This window comes from Danio aesculapii, chromosome 16 (genome assembly GCF_903798145.1).
Source record: "Danio aesculapii chromosome 16, fDanAes4.1, whole genome shotgun sequence".
Taxonomy (NCBI): domain Eukaryota; kingdom Metazoa; phylum Chordata; class Actinopteri; order Cypriniformes; family Danionidae; genus Danio; species Danio aesculapii.
In genome coordinates, this window is record NC_079450.1 from 35,759,036 (window position 1) to 35,776,971 (window position 17,936).

General features: G+C 37.2%; 1 pseudogene; it reads left to right on the forward strand.

Moving 5' to 3' along the window:
- The window catches only part of LOC130243108 (carcinoembryonic antigen-related cell adhesion molecule 20-like), a 49,445-nt pseudogene extending 32,087 nt beyond the window's left edge, over positions 1-17,358 (forward strand).
- Positions 17,359-17,936: the final 578 nt, after the last annotated feature.

Genomic DNA, 17,936 nt, shown 5'->3' on the forward strand with positions numbered 1-17,936 from the left:
TCATAAACTCAACAAATAGGCAATTGGTGATTTAATGCAAGCCTAACAGAGAAATGGGGTTAAGTGAATATTTTTGTAGGCCTTTTGTGATGTTCATGTATAAAAATGCTTATTTGTACATTATTTTGTAGTTACAAATGCTTATTTGTAACTACAATATTTAAGAATGCACTGTACTTCAAGCTTAAGTAATAAATCTTGAAAAAAAATTGATTTAGATATACATTTTTTTCCTACAGTCATTATCCATAACATTATCCTGTTATCTCTTTTTAAAAATGAAATTTTAAATGAAGCTTGATTAGAAGGATATTTATTATTTTACATCGTAACTTTTGCTTTGGGTAGAATGAGATAGTGGAGATGTGCCATTCAGAAATATTTAGCACTGTCCTGAGGTGTAAATGGGCTATGATCTTTTGCTATTGAGACTTAGGCATCAAGGTGTTCTCACTGCAACTTTCAGGTTTGAGGTGGGGGAAGGGGGCAGCGGCAATTCAAATGTAGCCTACACTGTAAAGCTATGGTCACACTTGACTTTTCTTCCCATAGACTTCCATTCATACGCACGCGAATACGTCAGACCGGAAACGCGGGGTCATGCGTCAAGTTTCGCATGTTGCTGCGGTGCAAAGTTCAATCTTGGTGAACTCTGACCTGCGAAATCGCATCACTTGACTGCGTGAGACCAATCAAGTATCAAAACAGGACCTCTCTGTGCAGAAATTTAAAACATGGAGCAATCGCTGGCTTTTTTAAATGTCTAATCATCTTGTTTAATCCCGCCCCTTTTCGCAGCGCCGCACGACAGAATTTCGCACACACAAAGCCCGGTGTGACCGTAGCTTTAAGCTGCGGTCACACTGGGCTTTTCCTCCCATAGACTTCCATTCATACACACGCGAATGTGTCAGACCGGAAACGCAGGGTCATGCGTCAAATTTCGCATCATTTGATTGCGTGAGACCATCGAGGATCAAAACATGACCTCTCTGGACAGAAATTTAAAACATGGAGCAATCGCTCTCTTTTTTATGTCTAATCATCTTGTGTAATCCCGCCCCTTTTCGCAGCGCCGTACGACAGAATTTCGCACACACCAAAGCCCACTGACCGTAGCTTAAAATGTCCATGATTTTAACAATAAAAAGTCTGTGAAAACCTGTTAAATGATTAACCACTCATTTAACCTTTGTTTTCGAGAAACTAATCAGAGTGTCTGAAATCTCACCACACACCCTCATTCACTAAACCCTAAATTAGTCAATTAGTTTAGTCCACTAGACAGAGTGAATGACCACAAATAAAGGTGCGGTCACACTTGACTTTTCCTTCCATAGACTTCCATTCAAACGCACGCGAATGCGTCAGACCGGAAACGCGGGGTCATGCGTCAAGTTTCGCATGTTGCTGCGGTGCAAAGTTCAAGCTTGGTGAACTCTGCATGAGACCAATCGAGGATCAAAACACAACCCCTCTGGGCAGAAATTTAAAGCATGGAGCAATCACTCGCTTTTTTTAATGTCTAAAGCTACGGTCACACCGGGCTTTGTGTGTGCGAAATTCTGTCGTGCAGCGCTGCGAAAGGGGCGGGATTAAACAAGATGATTAGACATTATTAAAGCAAGCGATTGCTCAATGTTTTTATTTTCTGTCCAGAGAGGTCCTGTTTTGATCCTCGATTGGTCTCACACAGTCAAGTGGCGAGATTTCGCAGGTCAGAGTTCACCAAGCTTGAACTTTGCACTGCTGCAACCTGCGAAAATAACGCATGACCCCGCGTTTCCGGTCTGACGCATTCACGTGCGTATGAATGGAAGTCTATGGGAAGAAAAGTCAAGTGTGACGCGAATGCGTCAGACCGGAAACGCGGGGTCATGCGTTAAGTTTCGCAAGTTGGTGCGGTGCAAAGTTCAAGCTTGGTGAACTCTGACCTGCGAAATCGTATCACTTGACTGCGTGAAACCAATCGAGGATCAAAACAGGACCTCTCTGGACAGAAATTTAAAGCATGGAGCAATCGCTCGCTTTTTTAAATGTCTAATTATCTTGTTTAATCCCGCCCCTTTTCGCAGCGCCGCACGACAGAATTTCGCACACACAAAGCCCAATGTGACCGCAGCTTGAGTGAATTAATGAACCTGCAACTAACAAGCACAATCACTGAAGGAAAGAACAAGAAATAAAACTACAGACGCCGCCTCACACCAAACCAACTGAATTAAAACAGAGGATTAAACAACTTCATTAAATAACAGCATTAGCAGCTTCACTGATTACAGTTTGATTCAATTGTTTCATATCTGCAAGAATATTTGATAATTAACAGAGGTTTATATTTTTATTGAAAATGTTTGATTTGACCTCACCATCATGGAGATCAGAGGCTGCATTAGTTGTGCTCTTAAACATTTGCAGTTTTGTTCAAATGATTCTCTGGCTGTTATAACTGTGTTCTTGATACTTATCAGTTGAAGCAAGACAAGATTTGCAATTATTTATAATAAATTTATGTGATGTCATCTGGGACAACAGTACAGCTTCCAGAAAAGTCCACAAACAATTATCATGAAATTAATAACTAGAGCTCCATTTTGCAACAGTTTTAATCGCATACTTACACTTGTGAAATGGGGAAAGAAACTGATTCATGATGCACTGATCCATGTTCAGACAGTCTTTTTACTGATCCTTCCTTTACAAACTGATGAAGTCTTCTTTTTAACCATGTAGTTTTCATAAGCACTCGATCTGCTCAAAGCTGGGCTATATTGCTGAGGTTTCATCTTTGATTAGACTGTCCATAATATCCATCTTCACTGCGTGACTTCATTCGACTGGTGTCTGTGTGTGTGCGTGTGTGTGAGACTTTTTTTCTGTTAGTGGGCGGGGCCGCAGGTTTCAAATCTCCCGGGTTTGCGAGCGCAACTACTTATGTTTCGTAGTCGCGTCATCACGAAACACCTAATGACTCGTTATCAAGACGACTCGTTTGAAGCACTATGAGTCGACTCTTTTATAAATGAATCAATAGTTTTAAACACTGTACACTTACAGATTTAAGCCTTGCACCGCTACAGTCTGTCAATCTCCTTTCTCTGAGTGTGAAATTTAATATATCTGTCGTCTCGAAATATATTCAGCTGCAGAACCACAGAACCACACACGTTTCAGGCACACACAATCTAGCCCACACGATTTAGGCAAACCATATATGGTAACTAACTAACTCCTTAGAAGCATTATCACCACCTATTGAATTTCACAAATATGGTTTCCCATTTCAGTCATTATTATTCTATCGTAACGATCATTTTAACATCTCTGCAGTTTCTGAACTCAAATTATGTAAATAAAATAATTGGTTAAAGACACTCATGACTTTATTCATGTGTCCACATACACAAAGAAAACATAATAGACCGTCTAAGTGTAATAAACTAATTCAGGATCTTAATATTATCATACTTGATTAAAATCACTTTGTTGTAAATATAAAACAAACAATAATGTGTCACATTAAAATAAATTACCATAGCTAATCATAAACAATATATAATATAGTTATAAACTGATTATCTTAACTGATTATTTGATTATAACTACTATCTTTTACTAAACTGTCACAGCTGTTAGCTGTTAATATATATATATATATATATATATATATAATATATATATATATATATATATATATATATATATAATATTATATATATAATATAATATTTAATTAAATATTAATAGTTAATTTGTTTCTATTGCAAAATTTTGGTTTAAAAACAATATAATGCTTACTATAAATTACTACAGTATTTAATGTGGGAAATCATTAATTAAGTTATTAGAAAATTAAGCAAATACACACTATTAAATCTCTTGAGTAAAATATGAATATAGTGTTATACATTACATGTAAAAGATGTTTATTACATATAAAAATGTATTATTGCCAATTTTAACCTGCTATTATTTTCTCATTATAAATGAATCCATTATATAAATTAAAACTGTCCAATTCAGATCTTTCAGCAAGGCCAGCAAACGAGTATCTGCGATATTTACTCTGTCAGGTAATAATGACTGATCATACGTGATGACTGATAGAAAACTGTTCAGTATATTTGAATAGCGATCGGAAACAACGCTCCCCATTCGCCCGTCTCGATCGCAATATTTGTGAATAAAGTAAAGTAAACACTACTGTTTATTGTGTACAATATTTATTAACCATATATATCAAAATATATCGATGACGATGTCCAAGAAGACGTTAATACCATTAACATCCGTCATAACCATATATGGTTTGCCTAGATTGTGTGTGCCAGATTGTGTGTGCCTAAAACGTGTGCGGTTCTGCTGGCCTGCAGCTGGATATTATTGGTCGTCATGATAATTTGTTTACCTTTTCGATCGCGTGATTTGCTATTACTTACAGCCCTTAACACAACAAGAACGTACTCTGCGAAAGACGCTAACCATACAACAGCTCACGTTAACTCGGATACAACACAAATGGCGGCTATGTCCTATAATGCAATTTGGTGCTTACGAGGGTGATGTCACCTGACAAAGACCGATATAATAGATTGATTTCACGCGGCTGCCATTTTTAAAAGCGAAATCGAGGCTGCGGTGGGAAGAAATCCGGAAATCCGAAGTATCGTTGGGAGTTACATTAGAACGTTGTGTACTTGGCTGTATATCTTATCAGCGATTAGAAAGAAACACAAATTTATCATTTCACACCGCCTTCTGAGTGACTCGAAGGTCCGTTCTGAATGAATGGTGACAATATAAAGGGATATCAGAGCTCATTTTCAGCTAAGTTAAGGGAAACGGCACTAGTTAGCTAACGTTTTCTTTCCCAAACACACGTTTTAGATGCCATTTATCAAACTCAAGTTAATGAACTGATTCTTTCACTATATAGACTTGTCACGTTACTGAATTAAAAGAAAATTTGTCAATTTCCCGCTACATTAAAAGCACTGTTGATGGCTTTCTTAAAACAGCGCTGATTGGCCATTGTGTTCACGTGCTCAACAGATATGCTTGTGATTGGCCGAGAAGGTCATCAGTTCACCCTCCGCTGTTACTGAGCACAAACACAGCCGAGCGATCTTTGATGACTCTAGATCCTTATGGCTGTTTCGCGCTTGCGCTCCAGTCTCCGTGTATCTGTGTTTGCACTGGCTGAAGAGCGGTAAACTGAGTGCAAACACAAGATACATGGAGACTGGATCGCGAAGCAGCCGTGAAGATCAGTCGAGTCATCCGCGCTCAGCGGCGCTTCATTCATTTTAACTTAGCGGGAATTAGACTGTTTTAAAACTTCAGTACCGGGACAACACGAGGGTGTGCTACAGAGGACTGCAGTGTTTATCGCTCACCAAGTTACATAGGCTGAAGCAGGGAAGCGTCCCCTCTGTTTACTGCTTACCTGCTGATGAACTGAAGCCTAGGAGGACACTTGAGCATATTACTCTTACACAAGCGGCAACCTCCCGCTCTCCCTCGGAGGCCAATACAGAAGTAACTGAAACTGCAATTCATCAAAATTCCGCTAGTCCTGGCTCCATAATAGAGCAAAGTGCAATTGAGCCCACTGTTAGAATGGCCACTTTACAGCAGAAAAAAAGGTGTTTACAGCTGGTACAAAGAACGATTATGGTTCATATAGCTATTATTACCCTCCATGACAACTGTGAGGGGGTGAATTTTTTTATAACTCATCCATTTCCTTTATATTAGGTTATTTTAGGTTTGCATAATTAAGGGCGTGGCCACTTGAGTGACAGCTAGGTCTAGCTGGTCGCCGTCACTTCACCTCAGCTGAATCCGGCAGATTAGCCACTGATCTCGGCATATTCATCGTATTTTTTGTTGTTTTGTGTGGCTTTACACAGTCAGCTGCCTTTTGGACTTATTTCTTACAATTATCAGATGATATGGGATGCTGTGTGCATTTAATTGTGCTCACAAACCATTCACGTGGCCCTCGTTTCCCATGTGAATAAAGTTATACTTATACACTATCTCTATAAATGTATTTGTTTGATTTAAGTTCATTTATCATATTTTTTCTTTAGACTCGTAAAGCACTCCAGAATGTGACAGATTGATCAGCTGTAGGCTCTAGAACAGTCATCTGAAGCGTTGTCATACAGTGTTGTGCTGGATTTTATCAATAGTCTTGCATTAAACACACACTATATCTGAAGTGTTTGGAAGTATTTTCGCGTTTACCTCCTGTAGAAAAACGTCATAAGAGCAATGTTTAGTGGCTCAATGTATTACAACAGTGTTTTTGAAAGTCTAAACACTTTACTGATATAGTGTACAGCCAAGCACATGTGGTCAGAACACAAACGAGTCGCAGGTAATAAAGTATCAAGCGTTTCTCCCAAAGTAAAGTCTGTCTGCCTGGTCTAAGCAAGCTCCGCCCACTCTCCGCCTCTTTGCCCTTGCCGTGGGTGCGATGACGCGCGAACAAAATGGCGACGGTTGGCCGCGCCTACTTGTGGCTTCTTTTGTGCTCTTCAGAAACCTATGGGTGACGTCACGGATACTCCGTCCATATATTTTACAGTCTATGCTCTTACAGAGCTTGTGATGTTGTTTGATGCTAAATTGCTTTTAATTGTTTAAATTAAACGTACTGATTGATATTAAAGTGATGTTTACACCATATCTGTATTTTGAAATCTCGGCAACAGCTGGAGGTTTGTAGTCCACAGCATGTCACTGCAATGTTTACAGTGCTGGTCCTATACTTCCGCGTTTCTTTCCCCACCCAGCCTCGCTTTGGTTCTTTAAAATGGCGGCCGCGTGAAATAAGCGTATAGACTTTAAAGCTTTCTGTCAGTCATCATAGATGATCAGTCATATTATCAGACAGAGTCAACATAGCAGATACTCGTTTGCTGGCCTTGCTGAAGATCTCAATTGGACAGGTTTAATTTATATAATGGATTCATTTATAATGAAGGAAATAATAGCAAGTTATTATAGGCAAAAATACATCATTATGTAATAAAAATCTTTTACATGTAATAAATATAACACTATATTAATATTTTACTCAAGCGATTTATTAGTGTGTATTTGCTTAATTTACTAAAAACTTTTTCATTAATGATTTCCCATATAAAATACAGTAATAATTTATAGTAAGCATTATATTGTTTTTAAACCAAATTTTGCAATAGAAACAAATTAACTATTAATATTTAATTAAAAAAATAATATATATATATATATATATATATATATATATATATATATATATATATATATCTATATATATATATATATATATATAACAGCTGTGACAGTTTAGTAAAAGATAGTAGTTTATAATCAGTTTATAACTATATTATATATTGTTTGAATGATTAACTTTAGTAATTGATTTTAATGTGACACATCATTGTTTGCTTTTTATATTTTACAAAAAAAAGTGATTTTAACCAAGTATGATAATATTAAGATCCTGAATTAGTTTATTACACTTAGACGGTCTATTATGTTTTCTTTGTGTATGTGGACACATGAATAAAGTCATGAGTGTCTTTAACCAATTATTTTTTTACATAATTTGAGTTCAGAAACTGCAGAGATGTTAAAATGATCGTTACGATAGAATAATAATGACTGAAATGGGAAACCATTTGTGAAATTCAATAGGTGGTGATAATGCTTCTAAGGAGTTAGTTAGTTACCATATATGGTTTGCCTAAATCGTGTGGGCTAGATTGTGTGTGAAACGTGGTGGTTCTGTGGTTCTGCAGCTGGATATATCTCCTTAGTTGAGCTTCTATGGCTTTGTGAATGAAACTCTAATGATTAATTCCATCATAATTGTTTGTTGACCCTTTAGGAAGCTGTACTACTGTCCCATAATAAAATCACATAAATTAAAAAATATTAATTGCAACTTTTATTTTGTGGATTATTAAAATCAGCTCTGTATTATGTACATAAAAGTTTTCATCGCTTGTCTTGCTGTAACTGATGAGTTTCAGAAACACAGTCATAACAGCCAGAAAAATATTAAAATAAAAGCATAAATGTTTAAGAGCTCAACTAAAGCAACCTCTGATCTCCATGATGGTGAGGTCAAATCAAACATTTTCAATATAAAAATATAATCTCTGTTAATTATCAAATATTCTTGCAGATATGAGAGAATTGAATCAAACTGTAATCAGTGAAGCTGCTGATGCTGTTATTTAATGAAGTTGTTTAATCATCTGTCTAATTCAGCTGGTCTGGTGTGAGGCTGTGTCTGTAGTTTTATTTCTTGTTCTTTCCTTCAGCGCTTGTGCTTGTTAACAGCAGGTGTTCATCAATTCACTTAAGGTGCGGTCACACTTGACTTTTCCTTCCATAGACTCCATTCATACGCACGCGAATGCCGTCAGACGGAAACGCAGGGTCATGCGTCAAGTTTCACATGTTGCTGAGGTGCAAAGTTCAAGCTTGGTGAACTCTGACCTGCGAAATCGCATCACTTGACTGCGTGAGGACCATCGAGGATCAAACAGGACCTCTCTGGACAGAAATAAAAACATTTGAGCAATCGCTCGCTTTAATAATGTCTAATCATCTTTGTTTTAATCCCGCCCCTTTTCGCAGCGCCGCACGACAGAATTTCGCACACACAAAGCCCGGTGTGACCGTAGCTTTTATTTGTGGTCATTCACCTCTGTCTAGTGGACTAAACTAATTGACTAATTTAGGGACTAGTGGATGAGGGTGTGTGGTGAGATTTCAGACAGTCTGATTAGTTTCTCGAAACAAAGGTTTGATCTGTTACAGTTATTTTTCGTATTTTGTACTGAAATGAGCTGTTACTCATTCAACAGGTTTTCACTGTAAATTGTACAGACTTTTACTGTTAAAATCACAGACATTTTTTACAGTGTACATGTTGACTGGATTTAAAAATAACTCTTCATTAAAACCATATTTGTGCTTATATTGACTTAATGTAATATGTAACTCCAAGCAAGAACATTATTACAACATTTTGCTATTCCATCATTTATTACTTGAATTTTACACTTTTACACACTCTTTACACTCTCCTAACCTTACCCAAAATTGATGAAAGCTCAATGTAGAAGTTTCAACTCTTCAACTGATATTCAATGATAATTCAGTGAAGTTGTGCTTTCGGAGAAACCTTTTATTCAACACAGTTTTGGTTCAAGACTTGTGGTCAACAAAAGCTATGCCTGGGACACAGCCTGTTTTCAACAGACCAAAACTAAGGATTTTATCTACTTTCTTGCTTCTATATCTTTGCCAACACAGAAAATATATATCACGTCACGCTCACTGGTCCACAAAAAACATTAATTGAGGGTGAATCATCTGCTAACATCACCTCTGAGGGAAGTGGCACCGTCATCTCTGTGCAGTGGATGAAGGATAACAGTCCTCTGTCTTCTAGCAACAGCATCATCTTCTCATCTGATAACAGATCAGTGTCCATCAGTCCAGTGCAGAGATCAGACGCTGGAGATTATCAGTGTACATACAGTAACCCTGTCAGCTCTGACACGGCAAAACTCACCCTGATCATCAACTGTGAGTGTGAAACATTTCAACATCAAGCCTGATGAACTATAGACATTCTTCAGCTCAGTTTGTTCCTCTAACAGTGAGTCTCTTATCTGTTTTAGATGGACCAGATGATGTTTCTATTAAGGGTCCAAATGTGGTGGATTTAGGGGTTCAAGTGTCTCTGTTTTGCTCTGCAAAGTCTGAACCTTCTGCTTCATTCAGCTGGACGTTTAATGGGTCAGACACCCGTGTGACAACAGACAATACACCATTGAAAAGACTGACTTTACAGACAGTGGAGAATACATCTGTACAGCTTTAATAATGTCACAAAAGAGAAAACGTAAAGCACATGCTTTACTAGTTCAAGGTAAGCATATTTAATAAAAATTAGGTTTAGTGCTATACAATACAAAACATTACACACTTACATTATATATATATATATATATATATATATATATATATATATATATATATATATATATTATATATATATATATATATATATATATATATATATATATATATATATATATATAATATACACACACACTGTGCATCTGGAAAGTATTGATAGCGCTTCACCTTTTCACATTTTTATGTTACAGCCTTATTCCAAAAAAAAATTATTAAATTCATTTATTTCCTCAAAATTCTACACACAATACCCCAAATGACAATATGTATGATATATTTTTGAAATTGTTGTAAATTTATTAAAAATAAAAAACCTGAAAATCACATGTACTTAAGTATTCACAGCCTTTGCTCAATACTTTATTGATGCACCTTTGGCAGCAATTACAGCCTCAAGTCTTTTTAAATATGATGCCACAAGCTTGGCACACCTGTCTTTGGGAATTTTTGCTCATTCCTCTTAGCAGTACCTTAGCAGTATCAGGTTGGATGGAAAGCGACTGTGTACAGCCATTTTCAGATCTCTCCAGAGATGTTCAATAGGATTTCAATAGGGCTCTGGCTGGGCCACTCAAGGACATTAACCGAGTTGTTGTGAAGCCATGCCATTGATATTTTGGCAGTGTGATTTGGGTCATTGTCCTGCTGGACAATGAACCGTCACCCCAGTCTGAGGTCAAGAGCATTCTGAAGCAGGTTTTCATTCAGGATGTCTTTGTACATTGCTGTATTCATTATTCCCTCTATTCCTGACTAGTCTTCCAGTTCCTGCTGCTGAAAAACATCCCCCACAGCATGATGCTGCCACCCCCATGCTTTACTGTAGGGTTGGTATTAGCCTGGCATTCACTCCAAAGAGTTCAAATTTGTTTCTTTTGGTCTGAGAGTCCTTCAGATGCCTTTTGACAAATTCCAATACTAAGGAGTGGCTTCCATCTGGCCACTCTACAATACAGGCCTGATTGTGGATGCTTCACAGATGGTTGTCCTTTTGTAAGGTTCTCCTCTCTCCACAGAAAAGCGCTTGAGCTAAGACCAGAGTGACGATCGGGTTATTGATCACGTACCTGACTAAGGCCCTTCTCCCCCGATCACTCAGCTTAGATGGCCGGCCAGCTCCCAGGATGAGTCCTGGTGGTTCCAAACATCTTCCAGTATGGATGATAGAGACCACTGTGCTCATTGGAACTTTCAGAGCAGCAGAGATTTTTCTGTAACTTTCCCTAGCCTTGTGCCTCGACACAATCCTGTCTTGGAGGTCTACAGACAATTCCTTTGTCTTCATGCTTGGTTTGTACTTTGACATGCACTGTCAAACCTGGGACCTTATTATAAACAGATGTATGCCTTTTCAAATCATGTTCAATCAACTGAATTTACTACAGGTGAACTAATTGAGCTACCGAAACATCTCAAGAATGATCAGTGGAAACAGATTGTACCTTTACCGTAGGCTGTGAAAACTTATGTACATGTGATTTTTCAGGTTTTTTATTTCAAACAAATTTGCAACAATTTCAAAAAAATATTTTTTTCACATTGTCATTATGGGCTCTCAAAAAAATGTGGAAAAAGAGAACCACTATGAATGCTTTCCGGATGCACTGTATATTACAGCAAATCTAATGCACTAACACAATCTGGAGATTTGTAATGAATCACTCAAACATTCTCAAAAAACAATTGTAATTTGTCATTTTAAAATTGCATGTTTACATTTTTTTTATTATACACTGTTTAAAAATCCATTAAATTTACGGAAAAATACCGGCAGCTGTAGTTGCCAGGATTTTTCTGTAAAAAAACATGGAACTTTTATGGAACTGTTAAATTTATGGAAAATAACCATATTTCATGAAATAATACAATGTTAAATTCACAAAAACATAGCTTAGTGCACTAAAATGTAAAGTCATTAAATGCACTAATGTGTTCATGTTTGATTGCAATTAGCAAACAGATTTTCACTGCATTAGTAACTACACAGTTACCTTGAAACAAAAGAAGATGCAGCATACCACCATATATTCCCAGTTCATCTTAGACTTGCACACAGACGCTACTATCCTCCACAATGGTGACACGAAATTTTTTTTACAGTATTTTGCTGTTTTTTTTCATGACTTTACGGAAAAATACCGGCAGCTGTGGTTGCCAGTAACCTACTGTTTTTAACATTTTACGGTAGTAAATTCAATTTACAGAATATTTCCGTTAAAAATACATTCCACAGTCTGTATTTTTCATCCAACACATTTAACCCCTCAAATCCCAGAGCAAAATCCTCTCTAGTGTCCTCACTACAGAGGGTTGAACACTCAGACAGTGATGAAGTTAATGAGATAATTAAGTGTCTAATTAAAGGAGGATTAATAATTATTGATGAACAAGTGTTAACAAGCAGAATCACTGAAGGAAAGAACAACAAGACCAAATAACACAAATTACAGCCAAAATCAAAGATGAAATCAACTGAAAATAAAACTCTAAATAAAATAATAATAAAAAAATAATAATTATGGTGGCTTGAAAAGCCAGCATACTGTTATCTATCTTAAACTTATTATGGTGGCTTGAAAAGCCAGCATATTGTTATCTATCTTAAACTTGCTAGTAACATGCTAATTAATGCTAGAATCATGCTAATTGATGTTAGCAACTGCTTAGCAACCACTCAGAATACTTTAGCAACCGCCTAGCAACAACCTAGAAACAAGCTAACATATATGTACTTATCTATGCCGACTGTTTCAAACTTCATAAAAACTGCTTCAGTTATTTACACTTTAAAACGACTTCAAACTTTTAGACTCAGCTTTTCAAGCCACCATAAAGTTTGTTCTCAAACTTTAATATCTAGTTACACAATAAAATTTAATCTCTCAAAATCTCAGCAGAGGATCATTAAACAACTCCACAGACATCAGAAACTTCACTTATTACTGACCTTTGACTTCTGTCTATTTCTGTCATGTGAACAATAGCTCTTAATGAAATTTCTGTTGTTCATTTGGAGTCACCATGATGCTGTCAGCATCTGCTTTAGTTGGACTCTTCAACTTCTTGTTTTAAAGGGCACCTATGGTAAAAAAAAATCTACTTTTCAAGCTGTTTGGACAGACATATGTGCATGTATGGTGTATAGACCGTCATATTGGGGTGATATAAGCCCACCCAGTGCTTTTTTTCTCAATTTAACAACATAAAAAACTGTTGACCAATTGGAGCGGTTTTCAAACCGAGTGCAACTTTACATAGGAGAGCGGTCCCTCCGCCCACCAATATTGATTGACAGGCGTGTCATCATATCCTCAGTTTGTTGATTCACGTCCGACATTTTCAGCGTGAGTCGAAGCAATATCACTAAAGGAACACCCTTGCTCTATTTTTAGATGCAAGGCTCATTGGGCTCAACACAAGAGCAATATTCTCCACATTATCGCTCTAATCGGAATTATTGGTTGTATCTTTAGGTAGGTTTGCAAACATGTGTACTTCTCATTGAGTCTACCTTATACTTCAGCCGTTTGCATTTCTCGCGATCCCAGAAGCTCCCTGTGATCTTAACTAGCATGCGTTTTAGAATTCTAAACATAGGTTTCTATCAGGGTACACTCAAGTCGACGGCTGGGCGCCGCGGACCGCTGCAGAAACCTATGTTTAGAATTAAAAAATGCGTGTATCTACATGTATCTGCCGCGCCACAGAGAGTGTCTGGTGTGCCGTGTCGCGACTTCGAGCGGCAAATCCGGTGCCTCAGTCAAAGTTAATTCAGTGTGCGTGGTTATTAGTTTCTGTGTACAAGCTCAGCACTTGAAACACATATGATTTTGTACTCTCTGCTTGGTCTTGGTCTATGTACGACTGAATGCTGAACCTTTCACTCCAGCTCCTTCTCGCAGTCTGTCTGTCAGACTCTGTTGCAAACGCAGAGCGGGTGAGCTCACGGCCCCGCCCCCTTGTTACGTTGGGCGGGAAGCCGAAACTAATTTACATGTGAAGCAAGACACCCATAAAGCTGCGGTCACACTGGGGTTTTCCTCCCATAGACTTCCATTCATACGCACGCGAATGCGTCAGACCGGAAACGCAAGGTCATGCGTCAAGTTTCGCATGTCGCTGCGGTGCAAAGTTCAAGCTTGGTGAACTCTGACCTGCGAAATCGCATCACTTGATTGCGTGAGACCAATCGAGGATCAAAACAGGACCTCTCTGGACAGAAATTTAAAACATGGAGCAATCGCTTGCTTTTTTAATGTCTAATCATCTTGTTTAATACCGCCCCTTTTCGCAGCGACGCACGATAGAATTTCGCACACACAAAGCCCAGTGTGACCTTAGCTTTAATCAGCGAACTGTGGACACGCCCCCAACATGACACTTTTTAACACATTATAATAAAAAATCTGAATTGTGTTTTAAACTGAACCTAAACTGGCACACTCAGAAGAACCTTAATATTAATATTAAATCATAGAAAAGACGTAAACTATGTGCCCTTTAAAACTAGTTTTGGTTACGATAATTAAATGCTGTTCGAATAGCACAGAAAGCCAAAATAAAAAATATAAATAGAGTCTGATGAGACAAACTATAATATCATAACCACCTTCACCTGCTTGTTTAATATCTTATTAGTCGTGTGAGTGAAATGAATAATAAACAACAATGACTGTTTAACAGGTTTAAATACAAAGTTTATAATAAAAAATATATATTTTTTTTTTTTCTATGACAAGATTTAAACACACAGAGACATCAACAATTAGTCTTTGAATCTCAATAATGGTGACAAACAAAAAATAAAAAAACAACCCAGAACAATACAAAACAATCGACTGAAATATTACACCCCAAAAACTAAATAAAATAAAGGAAAAGAAAGAAATTGTAAGAACACAAAGCTGCATAATTTATTCATGCTGCAATGCATGCTGGGAGTTTTGTACTATGCTGGTACCCAGCATGCATTGTGGCATGAATGAATGATGCAGCTTTTTTCTTTTCAGCAACCATGGTTGAGGTTCATATCCTGATTCTTGATCTCTGTGTGTCTTAAAGTACCATCAGAGCCCTCTAGGTTTTGTGCATGACACACCAATTCTGAAGTATTATTATTTCACTCCCAAATGTATGTAGCTCCTCTATGAAAAGCAGAAGTATTAACTCAAACAGTATAAATATAGTAGCAGTTCTTTTTTTGCGAAGTAGCTTCCAGAAAATTTACAATTGAGCACATACAGCATATTTTCTCTTAGCCTTTCTTAACTGTTATAACTGATGAGTTTCAGAAACACAGTTCTAACAGTCAGAGACACTTTAAAATAGAACTGTGAAGGTTCAAGAGCTCAACTAAAGCAGCCTCTGATCTCCATGATTGTGAGATCAAATCAAACATTTTCAATAAAAATATTAACCTCTGTTAATTATCCAATATTCTTGCAGATATGAGAGAATTGAATCAAACTGTAATCAGTGAAGCTGCTGATGCTGTTATTTAATGGAGTTGTTTAATCCTCTGTTTTAATTCAGTTGGTTTGGTGTGAGGCGGCGTCTGTAGTTTTATTTCTTGTTCTTTCCTTCAGTGATTGTGCTTGTTAACAGCAGGTGTTCATCAATTCACTTATTTGTGGTCATTCACTCTGTCTAGTGGACTAAACTAATTGACTAATTTAGGGACTAATGGATGAGGGTGTATGGTGAGATTTCAGACACTCTGATTAGTTTCTCGAAAACAAAGGTTAGATCTGTTACAGTTATTTTCCGTATTTTGTACTGAAATGAGCTGTTAATCATTTAACAGGTTTTCACTGTAGATTTTACAGAGTTTTACTGTTAAAATCACAGCCATTTTTTACAGTGTAAGCTTACAGCATAAGCTGTTACAACATAGCATTTTGAATAAAATGCACCGTTTACAAAAACATTTCAAAATGGATATAGGTTTAGGTGCATTATGGCTCGTTTCCACTGACTGGTACGGTACGGTTCGGTTTGGTACGGGTCACCTTTATCAGGCTTGCGTTTCCACTAACAAGGGTACCTTTTTGGTGGGTGTGGTGTATGACAGAAAGTTTTAGTCGACGTCATTCTCGCTCGAGGAAATGTCTACAATAAAGCTGTATGGGTCGTTCACATATCATATGAAAAGCACTTCTCACAAAACAGATGCTTCATACACATAAATACTTGTGTAGAAATGTTTATTACTAACTTTTCTTTGAATTCAATGTGAACATGAGTTGATTATAACTGCAGATCAATGCCTACTGTAACGTCTGTAATTATATTAAATAACTAAATAAATGAACACATACAGCCCCTTACAGTCAATGTTACCAACTACAGAAGAACTACACACCGCAGACATTTCGTCCGTATTTAGGTTCAAAATCAACACAAAATATAGCCTACAGTCAGTGAAAACCTCTCATCTGTGTCTATAATCTTCAGCAGCACATGTAGCCTCTGTTAGACAGTAATTCCATCATTTCCCAGTTAATATTAGTCTAAAAGGTGAAGATAATAAGTTAGTTATGCATGGCATTTTGTTCATGTTTGCTAAAAATAATGTGCTCCTTTTTTTCCCTGGCTTTTCCTTTGTTTCTTCGCGCTTCACTCTCGCGTTTGTCAGTGTCTGACAGGATCGGGTTTCAAAAGCACGTCAATAATCAAGCGCAGGTTATTATCATCAGCTCAAGAAGTTTGTTATTTCAGATATAATGGTTATTATCATCAGCTCAAGAAGTTTGTTATTTCAGATATAATGGTAGACGCGCGCGATCGCTAGCAAGAAAGCGAAACCGCTCTCACTTCAGACTGGCTCGTAAGAAACTATGGGGCACAGGGTAAATCTGCTCTTCTTCTTGGCTTTGTGGCTGTTTATCAAGACGACGACAAGGTTTGTTTGAGCCCAGATCAACCATTGCTCATTATTATATGTATTTATAATTCTGCTGTAGTCTCTCGCTGTGTATTTCAAACATGGTGGGTTTTTTGTTTTCATTCTGGCTTGTGTCTTAGCGTTCAGCTGCGCGTGTGGCTCCGCCTTTTGGTACCCTTTCTCGTGTTTGGTATCCTTTCGAAAGGTTGCCGAAGAAGTGATACGGTACGCTTTTTGACAGTGGAAACGGCCATAAAAGCATACCAAACCCAACCGTACCGTACCACTCAGTGGAAACGGGCCATTACAGTGTGTAATGTATACTCTGTTTTCCTGTATATTTGTCAGAGGGTGGTGAAGCTGGTTTGGGAGGAGGACTGTCAGCAGGAGCAATAGCTGGGATTGTCATTGGGGTTTTATTGGTGGTTGGAGGCATCTGTGGTCTTATTGTCTACTTGACAAAAACCAACAGAATGTGAGTAAAGCAACATATTTCTAAACTATGTGTAATTATTGTGACTTTTCTTGAAAATATCAATATTTATGCACGGCCAGTTCTACAATATCAGTACACTATGCTTAACACCAAATACAACACTATGCCAACAACCAAACACAAGAGTGACCTCAGATGAAGCTGCTGTAGAGTAATGGTGTAACCCAGGTTAGAAGTAAGCTGACTGCATTGATTTATTGCAAATGTAATTTGCAATAATTATACTTTTAACGTAAAAATATCATTAAAATGTACAAATATAAAACACCTCCTAAATGATAACAATTAAAATCATTCTTGATAATGCGCTTAAATTCTTTGTTAATACGTTTGTTATATTTAGTATTAAAAAGATTTACAATTGAGATTTTTAAAGAAGGAAGAGAAGCTAAAAATATACCTTGAATTCACCTAATCAAAGCAGTACACTGTAAGTACACTGTGAGTGTAGTCAACTCAAACTTTTTTCTAGAAGTTAATTCCACTAATTTAAAATATGTTTTGAGCTCAGTGTTAAAGTTAATGAATTATTTAATTGATTAATTACATGTTAATTGAGCA